The sequence below is a fragment of the Podarcis erhardii genome (genome assembly GCF_964252035.2).
Source record: "Podarcis erhardii genome assembly, chromosome: 13".
In the NCBI taxonomy this organism is placed as follows: Eukaryota; Metazoa; Chordata; class Lepidosauria; order Squamata; family Lacertidae; genus Podarcis; species Podarcis erhardii.
Window position 1 is genome coordinate 16264917 of NC_138502.1, and position 23580 is coordinate 16288496.

General features: G+C 45.0%; 1 protein-coding gene and 1 long non-coding RNA gene across 7 annotated transcripts in view; one reads left to right on the forward strand and one right to left on the reverse strand.

The window, feature by feature from the left end:
• The window catches only part of IL11 (interleukin 11), a 66622-nt gene that overhangs the window by 12708 nt on the left and 30334 nt on the right, over nt 1–23580 (forward strand). Inside the window, exons 1-3 of one of the 6 annotated variants that reach the window (XM_081836946.1) lie at nt 4852–4878; nt 7614–7662; nt 10953–11050. The gene's annotated coding sequence lies outside the window, so the exon portion shown is untranslated. Of the gene's footprint in view, nt 1–4677; nt 4879–7613; nt 7663–10925; nt 11051–13528; nt 13924–15929; nt 16550–18384; nt 18709–23580 lie in introns of those variants that run through there. The other 5 variants (XR_014150595.1, XM_081836945.1, XM_081836944.1 and 2 more) reach the window with 5 other exon arrangements.
• On the reverse strand, nt 15794–20894 carry LOC309327624. The gene is made up of 3 exons (XR_014150598.1): nt 20442–20894; nt 19251–19470; nt 15794–15933 (listed from the first exon to the last, which is right to left on the reverse strand). It is a non-coding gene; the product is annotated as an uncharacterized lncRNA (long non-coding RNA).

The following is a 23580-nucleotide window of genomic DNA, read 5'->3' on the forward strand; positions in this document are numbered from 1 at the left end:
GTATCTTGTAGCACAGAAAATTCCATTCCTGCCGCAATGAATGTGTGTATGGCAAGTTCTTAAGCGTTGGGTATCTGCTGTACCAAGTATAGAATCATTCTTGCGCTAAGTGTTGCCCTTACAGGTAAATGTTTGCCTCATCTACACATACATGAACCCACCCACACCCAAGCCGTCTCCATGTGCATTTCTGTTCATAACATGGATGCAGGGGTTTAGTGCATAGATGTGCTGTTTGTTATATGTCTAATATGTGGTAAGACAATTGTGATTATTTCTAGAGAAGCTTAGTAGTTTCTCTCTGGCATTTACATTACATTGTAACAGCCCCTTTCACAATTTAGGTGTGTATGTGTGTGCATAATAACAACATATTGACCACATTTTCACTGTTTCCACATTTTCAATTGTGAACTTTTTGGTGTACAAATACATTTTATGGCAACAATGATGACTAGTGGCTAAGAACACGCTTCAATAAAAGGGACTATACTTGGGATCAACTACTCAGCTGTGAAACAGGATATTCAAGTCTCACCTCTACCATAAACTTACCAGATGATCTTATGAAAGCTCAGCTCCTCCATCTGCCATGTGAGGGGAATAATAATACTGACCCACCTTATAGGACTTCCGTACAAGGTACTGAGATCATGTATGTGAAGCACCTTGAACACTAAAGTAGCATAAAAATGTTGCTATACAGTACAGTGGTACCTCGGGTTAAGAACTTAATTTGTTCTGGAGGTCCGTTGTTAACCTGAAACTGTTCTTAACCTGAGGTACCACTTTAGCTAATGGGGCCTCCCACTGCTGCCGTGCCGCCGCCACACAATTTCTGTTCTGAAGCAAAGTTATTAACCCGAGGTACTATTTCTGGGTTAGCGGAGTCTGTAACCTGAAGCGTCTGTAACCTGAAGTGTCTGTAACCTGAAGCGTCTGTAACTCGAGGTACCACAAACAACATACGGGCTGATGCCACTGCTCAATTCGGAGGGTCCAACCCTCCCCGCAATGCTGCCTCCCCCTTATTCCTCACCAAAGACCACTCTCCATTACTTCTTGCCAAAGGCCCTCCCCATTTTCTCGCCAAACCTCCGCACTACTGCACCACACCCCTCACTCAACCTGCTCTGTGCTGCAAGCCTAGCTTATTCACTCTCTCCACCCTGCTTGACTGTGCAGCCCAATGCTCCCATCACTGCAAGCCCACCTTGGTTACCCACCACCTGCCTGTCTCTGGTGCTTCCTTCACCCTGGAACATGCACAGTCCATTGCCAGTGTGACAATGGACTAGTACAAATACGGTATACAGAGAGGAAGGAAGGACAGAAAGTTGCCCTAAGCCAGGGGTCAGCAAACTTTTTCAGCAGGGGGCCAGTCCACCGTCCCTCAGACCTAGGGGGGGGGGGCGGACTTTATTTTGAAAAGAAAAAAAATGAACGAATTCCTATGCCCCACAAATTACCCAGAGATGCATTTTAAATAAAAGGACACATTCTACTCATGTAAAAACACGCTGATTCCCGGACCGTCCGTGGGCCAGATTTAGAAGGCGATTGGACCGGATCCGGCCCTCAGGCCTTAGTTTGCCTCCCCATGCTAAGCCAACTTATTCTATGGATGTTCATCTTAGAAACAATCAGTTCTCTCCCCCCACACACACATTCCCTTCTAGTGCCTTCAAAACCTCAGTGGCTTTTTCAAGTACTCTAAAATAATTTTGAACCACAAATGTTCTTATTTTTTGTTGCGCCGGACAGGAATAATGTGATAGCATTGGGGAAGCATAATAAATCCACAACTAGTGCACTGTTATTCTGTCAAGAGCATGTTTTAAAATACGCCTGCACTAAAACACCAGTCTGGAGGGACCCTAAGTGGTATGAAAAGTTGCAGGCCGACCAGATACCTGTGGCAAGCCTGCAAGCTAGACATGACTGCAACAGCGATTCTTCCAAACCGGTCTTCTGAGGCACACAGCCTCTGACAGTGGAGGTAGAACATAGCCACAGTGGCTGGTAGCCACTGGAGCGCTGGGGAGGGGAAAAAGCCCATTTCCCTATAAGAAATAACCTGAGCAAATGGGTCTCCTGCATGGGATTGGATCCCTGCCACCCCTGACAGCAATTGCTTCACAAATACTCCTTCGGAGCAGCCCCTGTGCAAAGTGACAGAGACACTGAGTTCTTCCAGAGAGGCCTGTTTATTGAACACTCATTCTGATTAGCGTGCACAAAATTTGCGTGGAGATAATACAGCATCACTGCTTCCCAAGCATTTGTGTTCCCAACCCCCTGCCTTTTTAATAACCACAAATTTAAACAGAACCTCTGAAGAATTATTATTTGCTTGCACGGAGATTACAGGGCATCATCCGGCATCAACATTATCCCACCCTTCCCAGGGCATTTTCTTGACACAAAAATTTCCGGGATTTCTTTGGAAGCAGGTTAGCTGCGCAAAAGCAATAAGTTTGCTTTAGTTGCTCAACCTAAATTTCACAGTATATTATTAAATCATGCCTTCTAGATTGCGACAGCCTAGAAGCGGACTGTGTTTCTCATCCCATCCCATGCTTTGATGGGCTGCAGCTGGGCTGCTTGAGCTCTGGGCCTGCTTGAGGCGGCTGGTGCGGGCCTCAATTCCTCTTCCAAAATTCTGTTTCACACACTGCTCTGAATTCTTGCCCCTATGCCTGTCTACTACGTACTGGATATTTCCTACAGAGGAGTGATTTCAACATAGGGGTTTTGTAACGTGTGAAAGAGTATTTACATGTACACAGTTAAAGCTATGGTTTTCCCAGTAGTGATGTATGGAAGTGAGAGCTGGACCATAAAGAAGGCTGATCGCCGAAGAATTGATGCTTTTGAATTATGGTGCTGGAGGAGACTCTTGAGAGTCCCATGGACTGCAAGAAGATCAAACCTATCCATTTTTAAGGAAATCAGCCCTAAGTGCTCACTGGAAGGACAGATCCTGAAGCTGAGGCTCCAATACTTTGGCCACCTCATGAGAAGAGAAGACTCCCTGGAAAAGACCCTGATGTTGGGAAAGATGGAGGGCACAAGGAGAAGGGGACGACAGAGGACGAGATGGTTGGAAAGTGTTCTCGAAGCTACTAGCATGAGTTTGACCAAACTGCGGGAGGCAGTGGAAAACAGGAGTGCCTGGCGTGCTCTGGTCCATGGGGTCACGAAGAGTCGGACACGACTAAACAACTAAACAACAACAAAAACAAGAACCGTTGAGTTCAGACGACTGCAGTGTGTTGTACGTGGGGCTGCTTCTGACGAGCGGTTTGCAATCACCAACGGGTTCAAAACTACACTGGCCGGGTTACTAACTAGATTTGTTTCTAGGTGCAACTTTGAATTGGTTTTGACCTTATGGTTTAAGCCATAAATGCTTTGAGACCGATGGTATCTTGAAGAACCACTTGCTCCAGGGGCTCACACCTTGCAAATTGAGGTGCAGGCAACGGGGATACAAGCCCTTTTCTACAGTAGACCTCAGACTCTGATATACTTTCTGCAGACACTTCTGTTTTGACACCCACATTGCGTCAATTTTAAGCTTTTCTGCTCAGCTAAGCCAGACCTCCTATTTGGGGGCTTGATCCAGTCCCTCAAAATGCCAATAATTTTAGAAGAAAAATAATTTTTTAAACTGGTAAACTGACCTGTAGCTTGGATTTGTTTTGGTTCTTTGACCAAAACCAGTTTGCCACCTCTGGCCTAAACATTTGGTGGCATTTAATTTGCGATGATGATGATGATGATGATGATGATTTATTAGGCTCAGGTAGGTAGGTAGGTAGGTAGGTAGCCGTCTTGGTCTGAGGCAGTCAAAATAAATAAAAAATTGTCCAGTCTCTAAGGTGCTACTGGACAATTTTTTTATTATTAGGCTGTTTTTGTTGTTACGTTTTTATTATGCCTTGCTTTGTAATTAGTTATTGAGAGTCCCCTTTGGGAAGTGGTATTGCTGAAAAAGGTGGGAAATAAAACATTTTAAACACCCAAAGATTTAGATGGTGGCGGACTAGCTCCCGGGAACATTTTAGAGCATGCGTTTCGATGATAGGCCTTCTCCCTCGGAAAGAACCCTCACCTAAATTTCTGCAGTAGCATAATGTAGTATTGGAGGTAAGAGCCATAAATGAAACCATGGATTTCGGAAAGCGTTCCCTTGATCTGGCAGAGCCTTCGGCAAATTTTTAAAGCGGGGAGGGGGGAGAGAGTCTGGGAGGAAAGGGGGGCTGCATGATGAATATTCCCATCCACCCCCACCTCCTGTTTAAAGCCTTGTGGTCTTTTTTTCCCTTCTCTGTCTCTTGCTCTTGCTCAGGGGCTGTTTCTTTTCCTCGGGTTTGATATTTTCATAGTGAGTCCATTTCCCCCCAAGGTGGGGGTCAGAGCCAGGGTGGGGGCAAACGACGCCGGGACGGAGACTCATCATAGCCTTTTGCTGTGGCAGTGTCTGAGGAAAATGCAAACAATAAAAGCCAGCAGACGCTGACCACAGTGACCTTTTGGGCAACTGACGCAGAGGACGTCAGGCAGCCCAGAAGACCCACGGGGGGCTTCACCCCTCCCCTGATATATCCCAGCTCCGGGGTTCCCTCTTCACTTTTACCCTACCGCCCCCTCCCTCCCCCACCCCCGGCTCCCTTGGCCATTCCAGATTCATCGGATTCCCCGCCTCGGCTTTTTGGCAGCCACCTCCAAACGAAAGAAGATAACAATCAAAAAGTACACAAGCAAAGTATATACCTAATGGCGTACATGGGGAGATGGATCCAATATCGCACACTCGACATTGCAAGCCCCCACACCTACGCAAGAGGAACTCCTCGTCTGCTAGCCGGTTGGGTATGCATAAGTGAAAGGCATATAATATGAAACAGGCATGGACTCAGTTCTTCCTCAAGACGGTGGTTGATGGGGCTGGGGGAGGCAGCAGAAGCGACACACAGTCATGGACCCGCTTTTATAGATTTCTAGTATGGGATGGTGTCTACAGAGTTGGACTAGGACCTGGGAGACCAGGGTGCAAATCTCCAGTCACCCATGAAGCTTGGACCAGTCATTGGCTGTGGACACACCTTACTTTGGACACAGAGTTCCCCTTCACCCAAAAAACCCTGAGAACTGTAGTTTATTACGGGTGCTGGGAATTGTAGCTCTGTGAGCGGTAAACAGCACTTCCCTGTGATTTGTGTGTGGGTGCTTTGAATGTATGGTGTGTACACAACCACTGTCTCTTAACCTGACCTACCTCACAGGGTTGTTGTGCGGACAAAATAGAGGGGGAGAGAACTATGTACACCAACTTGAGCTCCTTAGAGAAAGGCAAGATATACATGTTGTGATGAATAATAGAAATGTGCTTACGCAGAGTTATGGTATCCACGTCCCTCATATGGGAAAATACACAGACTTTCCATTTCCATGTACACATCCACAAATATGCACACACAGAGAGTGAAGGGAAGAACCACACATATACCTCGTCGTAGAAAATGCACAGCTACGCACCAAGGAATTCAGAGATTTTCAGGCATGGCAAAGGGACCGAGGGACCCACACACCCATGAAAGACACACAGAATGATGCAATTGCACACTTATCTACATGCTGTGGCAGTTGGGTGCTTCTGATACCATGCAGATGGGTGCATGCAGGCTAGCCAAAAGCACGTACCTGCAAACATTCATAATTATGCATACGCGAAGACAGAAGCAAAGTACCACACACATATGCACAGATCCACTAACCGATCCCGTTACGCCTTTATACATACATTCATGGCATGTGAAAGTTCTGCCTGAGGAGGAAAAAACCGCAACCACACACACACACACACAGGCAGCAAAGCAAAGAACCACACGCATCCCCACACAGAAGAATATACAGATTCATAAATTCCAGTTCCACGGTTACCCACTCCCATATTTCTACCAATGAAAACAAGAATGCGCAGCCAACCAAACCTCATGAAGGAAAGCATACACAAAATTACTTTAATCCACAAACCAACCCAAGTTGCATGAAACATAATCCTGTACTGCTCTTTGCATTTCAGCAGACAACTGAATGCACAGTTACGTATACAAGAACTCACACATAGCCAGGCTCAATGTTGAAGCTCATAGCTTCCCACGGGCAACAAGAAAAGGTTGGGTGCAGACTGAGGCTTGTAGCTGTTGTTAATCATATCCAGAGTCGATCCATTGAAGTTAATAGATGCGACTAATCTAGGTCCATTAGTTTCAGTGGGTTTGCTTTAAGTATAACTTACAGTAGTTGGCACAAATCTAACTGCACTTCTATTAAAATCAGTGGGACAAGTTAGGCATGATTTATGTCACATTGATTTCAGGGGGAACCAAGTATTACTAACCTGCGTCTAGACCCAGCTTAGTACTGTACATGCTAGATTTATAACCCACCTTATCCATAAGGTCTAACATGCTTAGAGGATTGCTGAGATGAAGCACCCTGTGCTAAGTTTATGTTGTTGTTCAAAGTTTGCATCTGCATAGGAATTGTTTTGAGATGCTTTAATTGTGTCAGTGTTATAGTTTGCTGCTCTGGGCTCCTTGGGGAGTAAGGGTGGGATATAAGTTTAAATAATTATAATGGCCATGAAAAAAGAAGATGGAGAACATTGCTGCTTTTTAGTTTTGGCTCTCACAGAGGAGGTAAACCTGTGTTTGGCTGTAGTATTTCATACCAGCTCCACAGCAAGAGGTGTAGGGCCCCAGTCTCCAAAAGCAGATGATTAAAAATAAAAAAGCTGGGTGGGAATAAAAATTAGAACTTACTGCTTCTAAAATATTGTAAAGAGATGGCTATACAAACTTTACTATTGCCACAATACATGAGATATATCAAATTGACATACAATAAAATAATGGTGGTAATTGTTTTAATACAATAATAAATGTAGTATTATAGCCAATCAAATTCTTTATCCACTAACTAGTATGACGAATGTTAAGAACAAATGCGTTTCAACCCTTTAGATGAAAGCTGACGTGACTGAATTTATTTTGTACGGAAAAGCATTCAATCTCCATGGAAATTAAACATGTCATGGAAAAAGGGTTCTGGGCTAGCCATCTCCAATATGTGAGGTTAGGATTTGTTTATTTCTTTTTAATAGAGGAGTTGTCCGTCCTATAAAGCCACCCCCACCTGCAGTTTGAAGTTGTCTTCTTCAGACCCAGGTTTTACCACCATAATGTGGACAAGACCTTAGTCAATTCTGACCGTGTAACTTTGGAAACATGAAAGGTTTTCTTTCTACATTGCTTGTTTTATTATTCCTTTTGGTAGCTTTTAAGACTGCAGCGGTTGGAACCCCCGCTGATAGGAAAAGACTCATTATCTTTTACCTCAGAGTATAAAATTCCTTCTAGCCACCCATTCTTATAAAGTGTTGAAACCAGTAGTAACATTTATCCTACAAGCTCTGTATCATAGACAGGAAAGGGCAAAGAATGTGGGTTGGGAGCCAGTTTCTGGAACAGATAGCAAATTGGCTGACAAATCAAAATAGTATCAATTATTTGCAGTTTTAATCATTATTATTTATTTCATAGTGTGCCATGGTGATTTGCGGAGTAACACATTTTACCTCACGTGTCTGAGGTATGCTTTTATTTTAATTTTGTATCTGCATATCAGATGGTTTATGGCTTCCTAGCATTTTTTAATTGTGTATTTCTGAAGAAACGGTTCCGTTTTTTAATCCCATCGGTTTTAAGAACCTGTTAAGCATGCTAAATCCATTTTGCATTTTAGCAAGTGGCTATATGTAACTGAGGAAGCCCTGGTAGCTAGTATTATATCCACTTAGAGTTGCTTTATGTCTCACTTAATTGTATTTCGTTTTACAGTTCTCTTTTATTTTCCTGTTATATGAAAAGGCATAGAGAGTTGCAGAATTTCTAATAAATGAAACTGAATTAATGACTGGCAGTTAAGGCAACTGATGTTTAAATATTTCTTACAAGGATTTCTGGGGGCAGACGTAGGTTATCCAGAAGTGCAGACATATCCAACAGGGACCTGCAACGGATTCTAGCAGATTCTGACAAATATACCTGTAGGACGTCAGTGTTTGCAAGCTGGGCTGGATATAGACACATCAAAGAAGCATTTCATTTAAACGCGTTTTAAACTTTGTATGAGAAATCGGGTTGGCAAAAATGGAACTTCACAGCGCCATCTGGTGACACAGTGTTAGGATGCATCAACAACGCTTATAAAGCGCTTTTTCTTTGCCAGTGTAGCTGAGTCCCTAGTATCACATCAACACATTAGGGGTATCCTTAGGACAGCTTAAGCATAGGCCTGAAGGTTCAATGTGTGAATATTCTCTGGGGTTTCCATGTACCTGGCACACTGATAGCCAGCTACCTGATCCCTGTCCTGATTTTGTGTGGCCTTCCACTTCTCCTTGCGCAAAGTAAGGGCGCATCCGGGTTTGCACACCCCAATTCTTGTCTCATTTACGTGCTGCAAACCAGCCCCCAAGTACCTGCATTCTGAGCGGTATAACCATTCTGCAGGTCTGAGTACATTTTAGATGTTTGCTGAAAGTATCCTTCGTTGCCTGGGCATTCCCCAGCTGTTGGTTGCTGAATTGTACTGCTTATTATTTTTAATATTCTGCAGTCTGATGGTTTGAAGAATTTATTTGCATGTTGTTCACATTACCTGTATAGGTGTGTTGTTTTGCTGTATGTATTTGACTCTTTGTTATTTCAGAGAGTCCCTCCAAACCAAGGGGGGGGGGAGTGCAGGCGGGGCGGAAGTGTTTGCAGGGGTATTTTGCACCATGTTACAGAACCCATAATATTATATTAGTTGCGGATTTAAACAGTACTACATGTGTGTCTGCCGCAGAAATGTTTGTATGTGCGAACGCTATTGGAAGTGGGATTGTGTATTACTACCCCAATACAATAATCAGCACAAATAATCATGGGTGCATAATTAAAAGGTTGTCTGGGGGCCCCAGATTCTTTGATTCCTTATTTTAAACCCTTTTGAGAGATATTTCTAGGATTGTCTAAATAAAAATAAATATAAATATTTCCATTTCTAAATGTAGGGAGCAAGGTAATAGGAGGAAATGTTTTAAAGACGTCCATCTGTAGGACAAAGTGGGTTTTTAATCTAAATGAATGAAATCATTTTCATAATTCATTCTGGTTACAGAATTGGGGGGCTTTGTGGTTATAATGTTAGGGGTTATTAGTGATAAATCCTACATTGGCCTGGTTGCCTATATGTCCACATATCTCCCCTTATGTATGGCCCACACTGCATACCAAATAGTCAACAGGAACCTTTTTGCCACAAGCAGTGCACTGTTTTTGCTAATGATTCAGGCATGGTACATGTGACTCTTTGCAAAGCCTCAAAGGCCTGAAAAATTTGGTTAACCTGTGTGCGGGCAAGGACATGTATATGACCTCTGCCGGGTCCCCTTCCCTTGCGCAGGGGGGCTGGATCCATTCCGAGTTGCTTAATCTGGGCATCCTGTTCTGACAGTCACTCCACCGAGTTGGTGTGCCATTGGAAAAGCCCCCATGGGCGCCAAGCCAAAGGCGGAGAGAAGGTTTCCCCCATCACCTCATGGCCAAATATTTGCCCATCCGGCTTGTGTTTTCCTTGGCACCAACCCTGCTCCTTGACATTCCATCCCGGGTTTTGCTGTTATATGTCTTCCATGCACAGAGTGTTCTCAACCCAACGAGCGCCTAAGAAAATTGCAAGGTGACCCGTGATGACACAAGGCATTGCCAACACAGTTTCAAGTCTAGCTTTGCCCTCAAGAGGGATAGAAACATTTTAAAAAGGGAAGCTAGGGTTCTTGGGGAGCTGGATTCTGTTTCCATTCTGGGCCTTGCTTGCATTTGTGCATAATTAGAGAATAAGCATAACCAGTGCTCTTTTTTTAAAGAAAAAAAGGTCCTGGTATTCACCATGTTGTTACAGTCAGTGCCACACTTTTAACATTGGGGGGAGGTGGGGAGGTGCTGGTACTATGTACCCTTGAGTACCCCCAGAAAAATGCACTGAGCATAACTTTGGTTATAAGGTTGTTACGAGGGTGGAACTGAGACTCACTTTTCTCACCTCAAGTTATTTTAGAAATTATTTAAATGACAGCACACTTATGGAATGTGAAGTGATACAGATGTTTGCCTCTGAGCATCTTGAGTATCCCTGCCCCAATGAACGCAAATGGGTAATGGTATTTGGGGCTTTTACGTGGGGAAGAGCAAATAAAGGGGAACAAAGTTTATAAAACTATGCCTGGAGAAAGCGAATAGTTGAGAGATTTAACCCGAGTAGGACAGACGAAAATAAGTGCTTATGTGTACACATAATTAAACTATAGAATTGTCCCCACAAGATGTTGCGATGGCTGCCGATTTAGCTGGCTTTAAAATGAGATTAGTCACAATGGCTGTGTATTGCTTCCAGAATCAGAGGCCATGTGCCTCTGAATACCAGATGCTGGGAATCATGAATGAAAGTGTACTCTTGTGCTCATGTGCTGCTTGTGAGCTTCCCACAGGCATGTAGTTGACCACTGTGAGAGCAGACTGTTGGACTAGATAGGCCTTTGGTCTCACCCGGCAGGGACGTATTATGATATGAGATACATCCCTTCCCCGAATGCCAGGCATTGTGCCCACAACTTCTAGATCAAATGGCTTTCATGCAGCTTTTACTCTCCGCTGTGACACACCAAATCAAGGACACGTGCCCAAGGTACAAGGGAACTGGTGGGGGGGAGGGGTTTACAACAGCCCCCCATGCTTGCTTGCAGCAGATTCAAGATCAAGTCTTGAACTGTGTTTGAATAACAAGACTACATTCTGATTTCTCACCAGATTCCTTTTCTCCTCTCCTCCTATCAGCCTATCATCTTCTCATCAGCAGTGCCCTGGACAGGCCCCACAGCAGAATGAACGGGAGAGCCCTTAAATGCAGCAAAGCTTGGTTACTACATTTTAAAGTAAGTAAAACCGTGATTATTACAATGTAAAGAGCACTCCCCAAATAAGACCATTCCACCCAGAGTCTAAAATCGCCTAATTGCACCACTACTTCTCATATTAGAGCTGGTGGGTTTTTTTGTTTTTTGTTTTTTGTTTTTTTGCAACATGTACTGTATTTTTCGCTCTATAAGACGCACCAGACTACAAGATGCACCTAGTTTTTGGAGGAGGAAAACAAGAAAAAAAATATTCTGAATCTCAGAAGCCAGAACAGCAAGAGGGATCGCTGTGCAGTGAAAGCAGCAATCCCTCTTGCTGTTCTGGCTTCTGGGACAGCTGTGCAGCCTGCATTCGCTCCATAAGACGCACACACACTTCCCCTTACTTTTTAGGAGGGAAAAAGTGAGTCTTATAGAGCAAAAAATACGGTAATTCCCACCCACTTTTTTGCTAAATATTTTTATTGTCACTGACACTATAATAGTGCATTAATGGTGAATTGATACTGGATTGTCCACACATCAATCTGCTTTACTCGTTCTGCAATGCTTCTCCAATGTTAATTGCACTTTTGCTACCTGGAGGGGCACTCTTGCTCAATAGCGCAATGGAAGTGGGGCAGAAAGCAACAATCCAGAATATTTGCAGTGTAAAAAGTCACAGGAGTTCAGCAGGAAGTTATGCGTCGTTGAAAATGAAGCAGCACATCAACCCCAAAACTTTAGCAGGCAGAAACAGTATTTTGCAGGCTTATGACCACCCTGATGCACAAATAAAAAGGATGTCCAGAGGGACCCTGAGTTATATATACACAAATCACATTTCCCAAATACTAGCAATAAAGGACTGCTTAGATATTACATGCTGAAGTGGTGCAATTTAGCAAGTCGGGTTTCTGCTAACCTCTTGCACTGGTGGTATCCTTTATTTTGAACATGATTTGGAAGTCAGACAGCTTATCCAAGATGGAGAAAAAGCTGATCTGTAATAGGTTTTATAATGCACCAAGCTTGCCACTTATATGGCTGAACTGGGAGCAACCAGAACATGCAGAAGATGCTTCAGAAGGTTAATTCTCACAAGACCTTTCAGAGTAGCCATTGAAGTATCTGGGGGTACTTCTCTGGATTCTGTTCCCCTTTGGGGATTTTTGGAGACCTTGTAAGGCCTGCATTTCCACATTGGGGATGAAAGGACCTAGCCATGAAGTCTGACTCCATATATGGCCAATTCTTAAATAGAATTTCTTTTACTTGTATGGGGGGGGAGGGAGAGGAAGAGATATTGTTGCAATAAAATTCCAAGGTGCCTTCTTCGGAAACATCATAAGAGACAGACAGACAGACAGACCACTTGAGGGGAGTGAGACCAACTCCCCCCCCCCAATGCCCATTAGAACATGCAGGCTAAAATTACTACAGGCCAGAAGATGGTTCATAGTGCCTCCTCTACCCCCCAACCAAGAAAAACAGGGGAGCATGTGAGACATCAGTTTAAACGTTTGTCTCTCTCTCACACACACACATGAAACGCGCCACTCGCTCCGTTGAGCTGATGGTAAAGTTCCGATTGCACACACACTTACACACCCCCTCACGCCACCTCACAGCACACACACCTTGGCCTGGGGCTGTGTTTATGCCTGAGTCACACTGGGGGAAACTGTACGTCTGGGGCCCGCCCGGCTGGAGGGCTGGACAGACAAGCCTTCCAATGGACAGACAGAAACTGTCTACCTGAGAAGGCTGTCCCTCCCTCCCTCCCTCTGTGTGTGTGTGTGTGTGTTTGGCAAGACATGAGAGAGAGCAAGGACCTGTGTGCCTACTTTTGTAAGACTGTATTCTCCAGTCCTCCACTTTGGCTTCCTTTTTGCCCCCCGTCCCCAAAAAGAGACTTTGGTGCATTTGAGCCCAGTGCCAATACTGATTTCCTGGCCCCTAAAAGTGTGAAGAAGGAGAGTATTCAGCTCTATAACCTTCTTGCCTCCAAAATCTACCCAGAGCTAGTTGTAATTGTTCTGTGTAAACCAAAAGCTTCCACAAACTTTGAGACCAGCAGGCAAGACTTTGCATTGATAGGTAGCAAGGAGTTCACCCCCACTGAGCTCCTCAAAGGAAAATCCGTAAGAATTGTATGAGGCTCCTCAGATAACCCTCCCTGTTTGTTAGGTTTTTCTTCTCAGGATCTTCTCTGACGGCCTCCTTGTGTCAGAGGTAGGCTCTTCACTCACAAGGGAGAAGACTTCCTCAGCAGTCGTGCCCCAGTAATGGAATGCCTTCCCTAAAGTGGCTCACCTGTTGCTGACGTTGCAATCTTTTCTGTGCCCGACGAAGAGGGGTTCCACTTCAGGCTTTTTAAAAATTATTTGTGTTATTACACCTCACCTCCTCACAATACACATGACACCCCAACACTTGTGTTGATGGTGCTACCTCTGATCCTTCATGCCAGGATTTCCCAGACTAGTTTTATGCTGACTTTTTTTTTTTTTTTAGTAACTGCATTTTACTTCCACTATTCTTACTGGATTGCCAGAGTGGCTTTGATCCTGCAAAATTGATTTGGTCCCCCCTTTTCCACATCTTCCTCCTCCTCCCCATCTTTGACCATACAATGGCTGTGTTAGAAGGATGTTTTATCCTCAGTTTTCAATGATGACTCCCCACTTGTGGAACGCTCTCCGAAGGAAGACTCACCTGGCACCATCATTCCATAGCTTTAGGCGCGGGGCAAAAATATTTCATTTTCACTAGGCCTTTGGCTTTTAATTACCTGCTGCATCTTTGAGTGGGTGAGATATTAAAATCATGTCTTTTAAAAATAGGATTGTGCGTTATATTCTCTTTTTCCTTTATTTTATGCTGGTTTTAATGTTTGCGCTTGTTTATATACTGTATTATAAATCACTTTGAGTTTCCTTCGTAAAAAAAAAAAAGACCAATAATTTTTATTAATAAAGAAAAAAATAAATAAAATTTTATTCCCATCGACTGAACAGTTATGTTAATGATCGTCATATTTAATATATATGTGGATGTTACTTCCCAATGCACACCTGTGCTTCTGCACAGCTCCAAAGGTAAGTTTTCAAATAAAGTACCGTGGTACCTTGGGTTACAGACACTTCAGGTTACAGACTCTTCAGGTTACAGATTCCGCTAACCCAGAAATAGTACCTCAGGTTAAGAACTTTGCTTCAAGATGAGAACAGAAATTCGGCGCAGCAGCAGCAGCAGGAGGCCCCATTAGCTAAAGTGATACATCAGGTTAAGAACAGTTTCATGTTAAGAACGGACCTCAGAACAAATTAAGTTCTTAACCCAAGGTACCACTCTATGTTGCTATCTCTGCTGCTTCCCTGAGCCAATGCATGACGCTGTTGCCGGATGGACACAGGAAAAGGGAATAAGACATAAGCATGAGGCAAGAAGATGGGAAGAGAGAACTGGCAAGGGGAGCTGACAGTGTAACATAGGCTCAATCAGCACTATGCATTTAAAGCAATATCGTGCCAATTATCACTCCTAGCTTCCTGTAAAAAATTCAGAGAACTGTAGATTGTTAAGAGTGCTGAGAGTTGTTAGGAGCCCGTTGTTCCCTTCAGAGAACTACAGTTCCCAGGGTGGTTTAACACTCAAATCCTTCTTCCTAGGGAACTCTGGGATTTGTAGCTCCCTAGAGGGAATAGGGGTCCCCGGATCCCCTAACAATGTTTCAGTGTGGTTCAAGCATTTTATTTGTTTTATTGTTGATTCTGCATTACTATACAGGGCTTTTTCAGGGGGAACTCACAGAAACTCAGTTCTGGCACCTCTCAGGTGGGTGCCATTGCCATTCTCAGTAAGAGAAAGAGGGAAGTGTTCATGGTGAGTTCCAGCACCTCTTTTTCTAGAAAAATAGCACTGACTGTATACATTGGTTGTACACTGAACAGGATGTAGAGTTGTATATACAGTGGTACCTCGGGTTACATACGCTTCAGGTTACATACGCTTCAGGTTACAGACTCCGCTAACCCAGAAATAGTACCAAGGTTAAGAACTTTGCTTCAGGATAAGAACAGAAATTGCGGCGCAGCGGCAGCGGGAGGCCCCATTAGCTAAAGTGGTACCTCAGGTTAAGAACAGTTTCATGTTAAGAACGGACCTCCAGAACAAATTAAGTACTTAACCCGAGGTACCATTGTATAATCATTTTAAAAATAAATATATGAAAGAATGAATCTAAGAGACTGTCTTCACTAAAGAAGCTTCCCGGCTGAACTTTACTCCAAAAGTTGGTCCAAAAAGACTGTTAACCTGACACTTCACCCCAGCAGGGGTGCTGGAAGGAGCAAAAGTTAGGAATGTTGACAAGGGCCAGAAATCCCAGCCTCCGTTCCCATCAGAGGGCACTTAGGGGAAGCGAGCAATGAACACTCATTAGCTCTGCACCTTGTGGTCACTGCAAACTCAGACGATACTTCCGTTTACTGTGCAGCGTTGACGTGAGCTGGGATTTTCATTCCTTGGCCGAGGTTCAGGATTTCCAAACTGTTTGTTTGTAAACTGCAGCAAAGCACTTGGTCATTCTCACTGATTCACTGACATTTCTCAGAGCCCGGTTTGGGACAGCCCCTTGAAAAGCCCAGATTGCACCAATTCCTGGTCTCGGCTTCCTTGCAGGAGGCTGCGTTTGTTATGCGATGACGAAGGAGAACAGGAGCTTCCATTCAATGCCATCTAAAAGGCACGTGGAAAGAAACCTAGACTCCATTTCCCCCAAGGTTTTGTTGTTCTTCCCTCATGAAACTTCTTCCTTCCCTGGTCTCGGAAGTTGGTTGAGAAGTTGATAGCAAGGTTATATCACACTGGCAACTCACCTTCCTCCATCCCCAGTATTGGCGAAATGGTTGGTCGGTCTGAAATGGGCCATATAGGAGCAGCTGATTGCTCAGCCCCCACTTCTCCACAAAACTGGTACCCACAGGAAGCAACTTATTATGGGTTTTGATCCTGCTGTCAGAGCCAGGTCAAGGTCAAATACCTGACAGCATACCTCCAAATTTGGAATGTGTGTCTTCCAGCTCCAGGCTTGGGAGATTTGAGCATACAGTATACAATTCCATATACCTCCCGTCAGCCAGTGTTTCAAGCCTCAAGTCTCTGGACTGTGCTAGCTGTTATATGTAGCTGTGTGTAACTTTTTCTTTATGTTTTTGAAAAGCAGCCTTAGGAGGCTGTTTTCGGGAGCAGAGAAATGGTAGGTGGGAAGGGAAGCAATTAAAATCCCCACACAAACACCCTCAGTTGTTTTGTTTGTTTGTTTTGCTTCCATATAATCTCCACCCCTGCTTGGCAAAAAAACAAAAACAGCTTTTGGAGGGCAATTTTTCTTAAAAATTTGTTTGTAAGCACCTCATCACCATTTCCCACAACCCCTCCAGCCTTATTTCCAGACTCCTGAGGCTGCTTTCAGAAAAACTCAGTAAGTGGCCCTCTGATCCCCACTAGACTGTAGCAAGGCATTGAATGAAGGTAGGCTGCTAAAAATTACTTCTGTGGCTGTCCTTTACAAACAAAGTGCTTACATGTCCTTGTATCAGCACTTGAGACATCTCACTTTAGCTCACATTTTTACTCATGGGAAAGTGATAGTGAAGCTATCCAGTGAGCTTTCTAGCCAAGGAATTTGGATTCTGGCCACTGTAGTGAGCATGCTGCCACTGAAGACTGAAAGTCTTCATGGCATTTCTTTGCTTGCAAAATCTGTCCTGGTTTTCTCTGGTTCTGTGGCCCCCTGTCCATTAAAATCCCTCACTTAAGAGTCATTGATCAGTGTAAGGAGCAGAGCCTACACTGTGGTGGCTCTTGTAGTCCCTCCGGAAGGTTCTAGAATAAATATGTCTGTGTGGCCTCATTTGAATAACGATTGAGACTCCGGCATGTTAACTAGCTACAGTATGTGACCTCCAAGCAGTTTGCGTCCAAATTCTCTTAGCAACAACTGGTGTTCAGATGGAGCAATAACATGTGAGTTAGACGAGGTAACTATTCAGTGGATTTGTAGTTGGTTGACTGACTAAACCCAAAGAGTACTCTCTAATGGTTTCTCGTCATCGTAGAAAAAAGTGACAAGTGCTAAGGGTTCTGTGCTGGGTCCATTGTCGTTCAATGTCTTTATAAACGAATTGAATGAGGGAATTGAGGGGATGCTTATCAAATTTGCAGATGACACCAAACTGGGAGGGGTGCCACTGAAGATGGAATTGGGATTCAATATGACAATAGCAGGTTGCAGAACTGCGCCAAAACTAACAAAATGAATTTCAATAGGGGAAAACGTAAGGCCCTACACTTAGGCAGGAAGAACCAGCTGCACCAATATAAGATGGGGAACACCTGGATTGCCAGTAGTAGATATGAAAAGGATCTAGGGGTCTTGGTGGGCCACAAGCTTAACATGAGTCAACAGTGTGATGTAGCAGCAAAAGACAACCTAATGCTATTCTAGGCTGCATTAAAAGAAGTATAGTGTCCCAATCAAATGAAGTAATAGTACCACTCTATTCTGTTAGTTAGACAATACCTGGGGTACTGTGTCCAGTTCTAGGCACCACAATTTAAGAAGGATATTGATAAGCTGGAAGGTGTGCAGAGGAGGGCGACCAAGATGATAAAGGTTCTGGAAACCAGGCCTTATGAGCAATGATTGAGGAAGCTGGGCATCTTTAGAGTAGAGTAAAGAGTAGACTTGAGAAGAGATGTGATAGCCATCTTCAGATATCCCAAGGGCTGTCACTCACATGGAAGATGGAGCAAGCTTGTTTCTTCCTGCTCTGGAGGCTAGGGCCCAAACTAGTGGATTCAAGTTACAAGAAAGGAAATTTTGACTACACATCAGGAAGAACTTTCTGACAGTAAGAGCTGGAACAGACTCTCACGAAAGGTGGCGGACTCTCCTTCCTTGGAGGTTTTTAAGCAGAGGTTGGATGGCCATCTGTCATGCATGCTTTAGCTGAGATCCCTGCATTGCAGGAGGTTGGACTAGATGACCCTCGGGGTCCCTTCCAACTCTATGATTCTGTGATTCTATGAATGTAGAAAACTGAACCAGATTTAACTTTAAAGAGCAGGTTTTTGCAGGGAAAACTCAGGGCAAAAATCAAAAAAACAATCCCCCACTTGGACATGGAGTGTTATAGCACGGACATTTGAAGAACTGGGGCAAAAGTTTAGTGTGGATAATCCCTGCTGGCTCAGGAAAGAGGGCATCCCACAGAGTGGCCACAAATTTTTTGCCTCCAGTGAACACCTCAGGAAAACATCTGAGGAATTCTGAGGAAAGCCTTGAGAAGATCAAACAGGGGGATTTTTGTGCATTTGATTTGGGGTCCTGCACATCTCTAGATTTCTGCCAGATCTCATCCCACGTGAAATTCCAACCAGGCTCTTCAAATTTTGAAGGAACCTAAAAGGGTTGTGTTTGTTTTCAGTGCAGGCTCCACCCCTCAGTCGGCACCCCTCATTTCCTGCCCTTGTGTGAAAGGGGATGCATTTTCTTCCGAGCCTAAGGTACCTTTGAGCTGGACTTGTAGGCAAGATTTCAAGTAGGATGGAGAACCACCTTGCCTTCAGGCACTGGGAAATCCAGCTGAAACCCGATACTTTTGCACAATGGCGTGTAACTCTGTGAGGTAAGACACTGTCCATTTTGGTACAGAAAAAGAAAATTCAGCATCCCTGTGGCAGGAAGGGGTAATTTGTTTTACGAAAGTGTCATGGACAGGGATGCTTTTCTAGGGATATCAAAGGTGTACCTGGCTTGGCTGAGCATTTGGAAGACTACATAAGGCAGGGGTAGGCAACCTAACGCCCGTGGGCCAGATGCAGCCCAATCGCCTTCTCAGTCTGGCCCATGGATGATCCGGGAATCATCGTGTTTTTACATGAGTAGAATGTGTCCTTTTATTTAAAATGCATCTCTGGGTTTTTTGTGGGGCATTGGAATTCGTTCTTCTTTTTTCTTCAAAATATAGTCTGGCCCACCACAAGTTCTGAGGGACGGTGGACCGGCCCACGGCTGAAAAAGGTTGCTGACCCCTGACATAGGGCAACAGGCAGAAATGTCTCCCTCCCACCCCATACAGCTTTGGGGCATGCATGTGTGGGTCTCTCCTTTCTGCCTGCCGCACACCTGCCCTTCCCCACCACCTCCCCTGCCGGAGTCGTATCTGACCTGTGTTTTCCGTTGCTTCCCTGCGTTGTTATGGAGAGCGTTTACGACGCTGTCATCTCACACAGGCCCCATTCACGGCGCCGAAGCTACTTCCAAGGACCTGGCATTTAGGCTCTCTTTCCTTTGGAGACCATTGGGGAGGGGGTTTCAGGCTCCCCCGTGAAACTGCCATTTCTTCCATTTTGGGGGCACCACAGCTATGTTTCGGCAGCACCTCCTGCTGGGTGTGAAGGAGAACCTGGAAGTCACTCCTGCTGGGAATTAAGATCCTCCAGGAATTGTCTCCCATCTAAACACCCCTCCCTATAATGTTTTGGCACATCCCCCGAATCCCGCCTCACCCCTAGCAGGACTCCCCTATCTTTAACATGTCAGAGATTCAGGTGGCCATTCAACCGATGCAGATTTTCCCAGTATGGAGATGCCCAAATGGGGAATGTATTGTCAGTTGCATATAGCAACCCGTCTCATAGGCACCAGAGACCTTAGCAAAATATAATTTTAAAAGGGGCACCCATATTCCTAGGTAATGTTACCATCTGGTTTGATGGCAGTTTTTGTTTTGTCCCATGGAAAATCTCCAGCTTTTTGTATTTAATCTGTATTGTTTTAATTTGTATAAACTGCCTTGAGCCCCGGTCTGGGGGGGAAAGGCGGGATATAAAAATATATAATAAGCATCATAATAATAACCCGCTTTCTCCCTGGAGTAAATGGCTCATGGGCGAGTTGCCACATGGTGGCAGTGTGGGGTTAATAGAGGTGGAAAGGGCCAGGGCAGGTGTGGCCTGAGGCCTGCGTCCCCGTCCCCCCCGCCTCAAGGATCGAAGGTTGTATCTGAAGCTTGGATGCCTAGGTTCAAGGGTACATTCAGGCCTGAAGTCTCTGGACGCTCTTTAGAGAATTACTTGACTCCCAGCCTCAGTTGCCCAACCTGTTCAATGGGGATAATAGCAACCTGTTTCACAGAATTGTTGCGAATATAAATGAATTTAAGAAGCACTTACTCTCCTTGAGTCAAAGGGATAAAATGAACGGAGGCTACAAATCTGAGTGATAAGCGTTTCACAGGCAAGATGTGGTGGAAAGTGAGCTGTTAGTTCCAGAGCAACTATTGCCAAATTGCCCCAACAGCAGGAGCGGCAGTTGTGGGGACCTTATCTGTTCCTCATAGATGTCGCAAACACCTACTGTTGCAAAGGTAGAATTTCGTTCAGCACCCCATTTTGGGAGTGAAAGGATCTGACATCATTCTGATTTGCTGAACTTCGGGCTGAGAGTGTCTCCTCTACCCACAACTCCTCATAGCACGTTGCTTGGCTTGCTTTCTTGAGCCATCAAAATCTACCTTGCTCTGTAAGTTCAGTGCACCTTGTCTGCTTCTGCTTGCTGCAGTCGGCTGGATTTCGCAAAAGGATTCTGCTTGGTGGGCCCGAGTGTTGAACCCCAAAGTGCTTTGATTCTCACACTCTGGTTAGGGCTCACTTATAGGTTTATTTTGAGTCCACACTGAATTCTAGCCACCTGACTGCAGTCCATGTGGAGGGTGCTCTGCCATGCACTGAGACAGATTGGATTCTGCACTGAACTTTAAGAACTTGGAAAGCTGCAGCAGTGGTTATGTGCAAAAAGTGGCTCCACAGCAGGCTAAAGGTAAAGGGACCCCTGAACATTAGGTCCAGGTGAGACCAACTCTGGGGTTGTGGCGCTCATCTCGCTTTATTGGCCAAAGGAGCCGTAGTACAGGTCATGTGGCCAGCATGACTAAGCCGCTTCTGGCGAACCAGAGCAGTGCACGGAAATGCCGTTTACCTTCCCGCCGGAGCGGTACCTATTTATTTACTTGCACTTTGATGTGCTTTCGAACTGCTAGGTTGGCAGGAGCAGGGACCGAGCAACAGGAGCTCATCCCGTCATGGGGATTCGAACTGCCGACCTTCTGATCGGCAAGTCCTAGGCTCTGTGGTTTAACCCACAGCATCACCCACATCCCCCACAGCAGGTTAATGAGGGCCTAAAAACAACCATGGCTGTTGCAGTCTTGTGAAAGTCCTCTTTCGGACTGCTATGGGCTCATAAACTCAGCAGCAACATCTATGGGACCTTCCCATAGATTAGGTGTGGGGAGCCTTTGGTTCTCCATATGACTGAACTACAACTCCCATCATCCCTGGTCATTAACTTTGCTTGCTGGGGCTGATCAGACTTGTAGTTCAGCAACATCTAGAGGACCAAATGTTCCCCACACCTGGGCCTCATCTGTGGACCTTATTTATGTATTACTCTTTGTCAACCCCACCCTTCCTTCCTTCAAGGAACTTAAATTGGCAAGCATGGTTTCTCCTCATCGTTTTAACAATCCTGAGAGGTAGGTTAGGCTGAGAGACAGCAGCTGGCCCAAAGTACGCTCTGTGTGTGAACAGTGATTTAAACCTGTGTCCAAATCCAGCACTGTATCTACTGGGTTACCTTGCCTCTCCCATCACCTCGAAGGACCCTTTCCAATCACTTGCTGAAGAGGAAGATTTGTAATGATACCCACCCACCCCCTTGCAGGTTCACAACAAGGCCCCTGGGTTGCTAGGAAACAGAAAAGGGAGGGAGATCCATCAAACTCCTCCCCCCCATACCAGAGGCAAGGGAAAGAAGCTGAAGCCAGGACATTTTGGGAAGAAAAATGAAGACTAATTGTCTAAGCAGGGTCAGTGCGTGCGCATGGATGCAATTGTAAAAACAGCTTTGAAGGAGCCAGGACTCCTGGGTTCTCTCGTGAGGGGACTACGACTTTGTGGGTTAGAGCAGAGGATTGTGGGAAGAGGCAAGATTTCCCATCCACCGTATACTGCTTTCCCAGACGGACCGCACCGGGCGATGACCGCACAGTTTTTGTGTGGAGTTTGTGTCACTGTCTCTCCCAATTACGACCCTCTTCTCCCGCTCCCCCCATCCCCTCCCAGCCAGCCTGGCTGGCTCCCTCCCCACATTTTCTCATCTCTGCCAGGCACAGAGGAAGTGAAAAGGCACCTGCAAATCTCTCTCTCTCTCTCTCTGTATGGATATTAATCCTTAGCCCCAGAAAATTTCCCAGAAACCCCCAGTAAGCTGGCTCTTTTTTTCCTCTGACACTCTTTTTCTCTCTTCCTAGAGAACACAGAGTCCTTCCTCGTCCCATCAGCCCCCAAATGTTATGTCAGCAGTGTGACATGGTCTGCCCCCCCCCCAACCTGTGACACAATCAGTGATTTGTGGGTTCTTCTGTCAAGCTGACACATCGACTTTGCTAGGTCCGGAAGACCAGTGGTCCCCGGGCGTTGTGCGTTTGCGTGTGTTTTAAGAGGAGTCAATGATTTTTGACGAGTGGCTAGTGACTCCACTTAATGAGAGTGTTAAAAGGGCACCCTGCCTTGACTCAGAGAGCTGGACATGGGGGGGGGGGCATTATTCTGTGATCTTGTGCAACTGACCCGAAGAGAGTCAGAGCTGCAGATTCAGAGTCTCCGATCACAAACTTTCATCTCCTAGCCTCAAAACCACAATTTAGCCATTGGGATAGGTGACTGACCCAGCTACCTCGTCTCGAATCCTCGGGCTATCCGGGACTGACTCAGGGACAGGATGGCACCTAGAGAAATCCTGGCTCCGAGACTTCCTCCCTTTTTATCCCAGTCCTTTCCCTCAAGGTATGAGGCATGCTACCTCCCTAAAAGTCCTAACTTTCTCATCAAATTCAAGACTTAATTTGAACTGTGTTTTGCCTGAGATAGAAACCCCCAGAACCTGTTTCCAAAGTCAAGGTTCATTATTTACAACGTACCTGCTAACAGTGTTGGTGTCATCTGAGGCTTCCTTCCTAAAACTACTTGTCCTGTGTGGCTGGAGGAATGCCTCTGAGCATGTGCAGAATGCAGTATTTTCATATAATGTGTAAAAAGCCTCAGGACATTCCCATGCATCTAGGAGAAAGGAATGGATTATTTCATGGCACAATGGTACCCAGGAAGATTTAAGAGGCAGTGCTTTTCCTTTTAAAAATTAGGTGGAGATTAGGCTCCATTCCTCTGTCCCCAAAGAATTCCAGAAACCAGGTGTCAAAGCAAACTTAAAAAGGAAGGAAAAACAAATTTACTCAAAGCTTGCAAACTATTCCCTTCTCCAGCCCTACCAGTTATTGTGCCCCTCAAATTTCCTTCCTCAATTTTGCAGTGATAGGTTCAATCAAACACTTTCAATTCAGCCCTGCTGCCTGCCTGTCTAGATTCTAATCACTGTCAGAAATTAAAAGTGGGTCTCATGTTGGAGTTGAGAGAGAGCCAACCTTGTGCCACAAAAT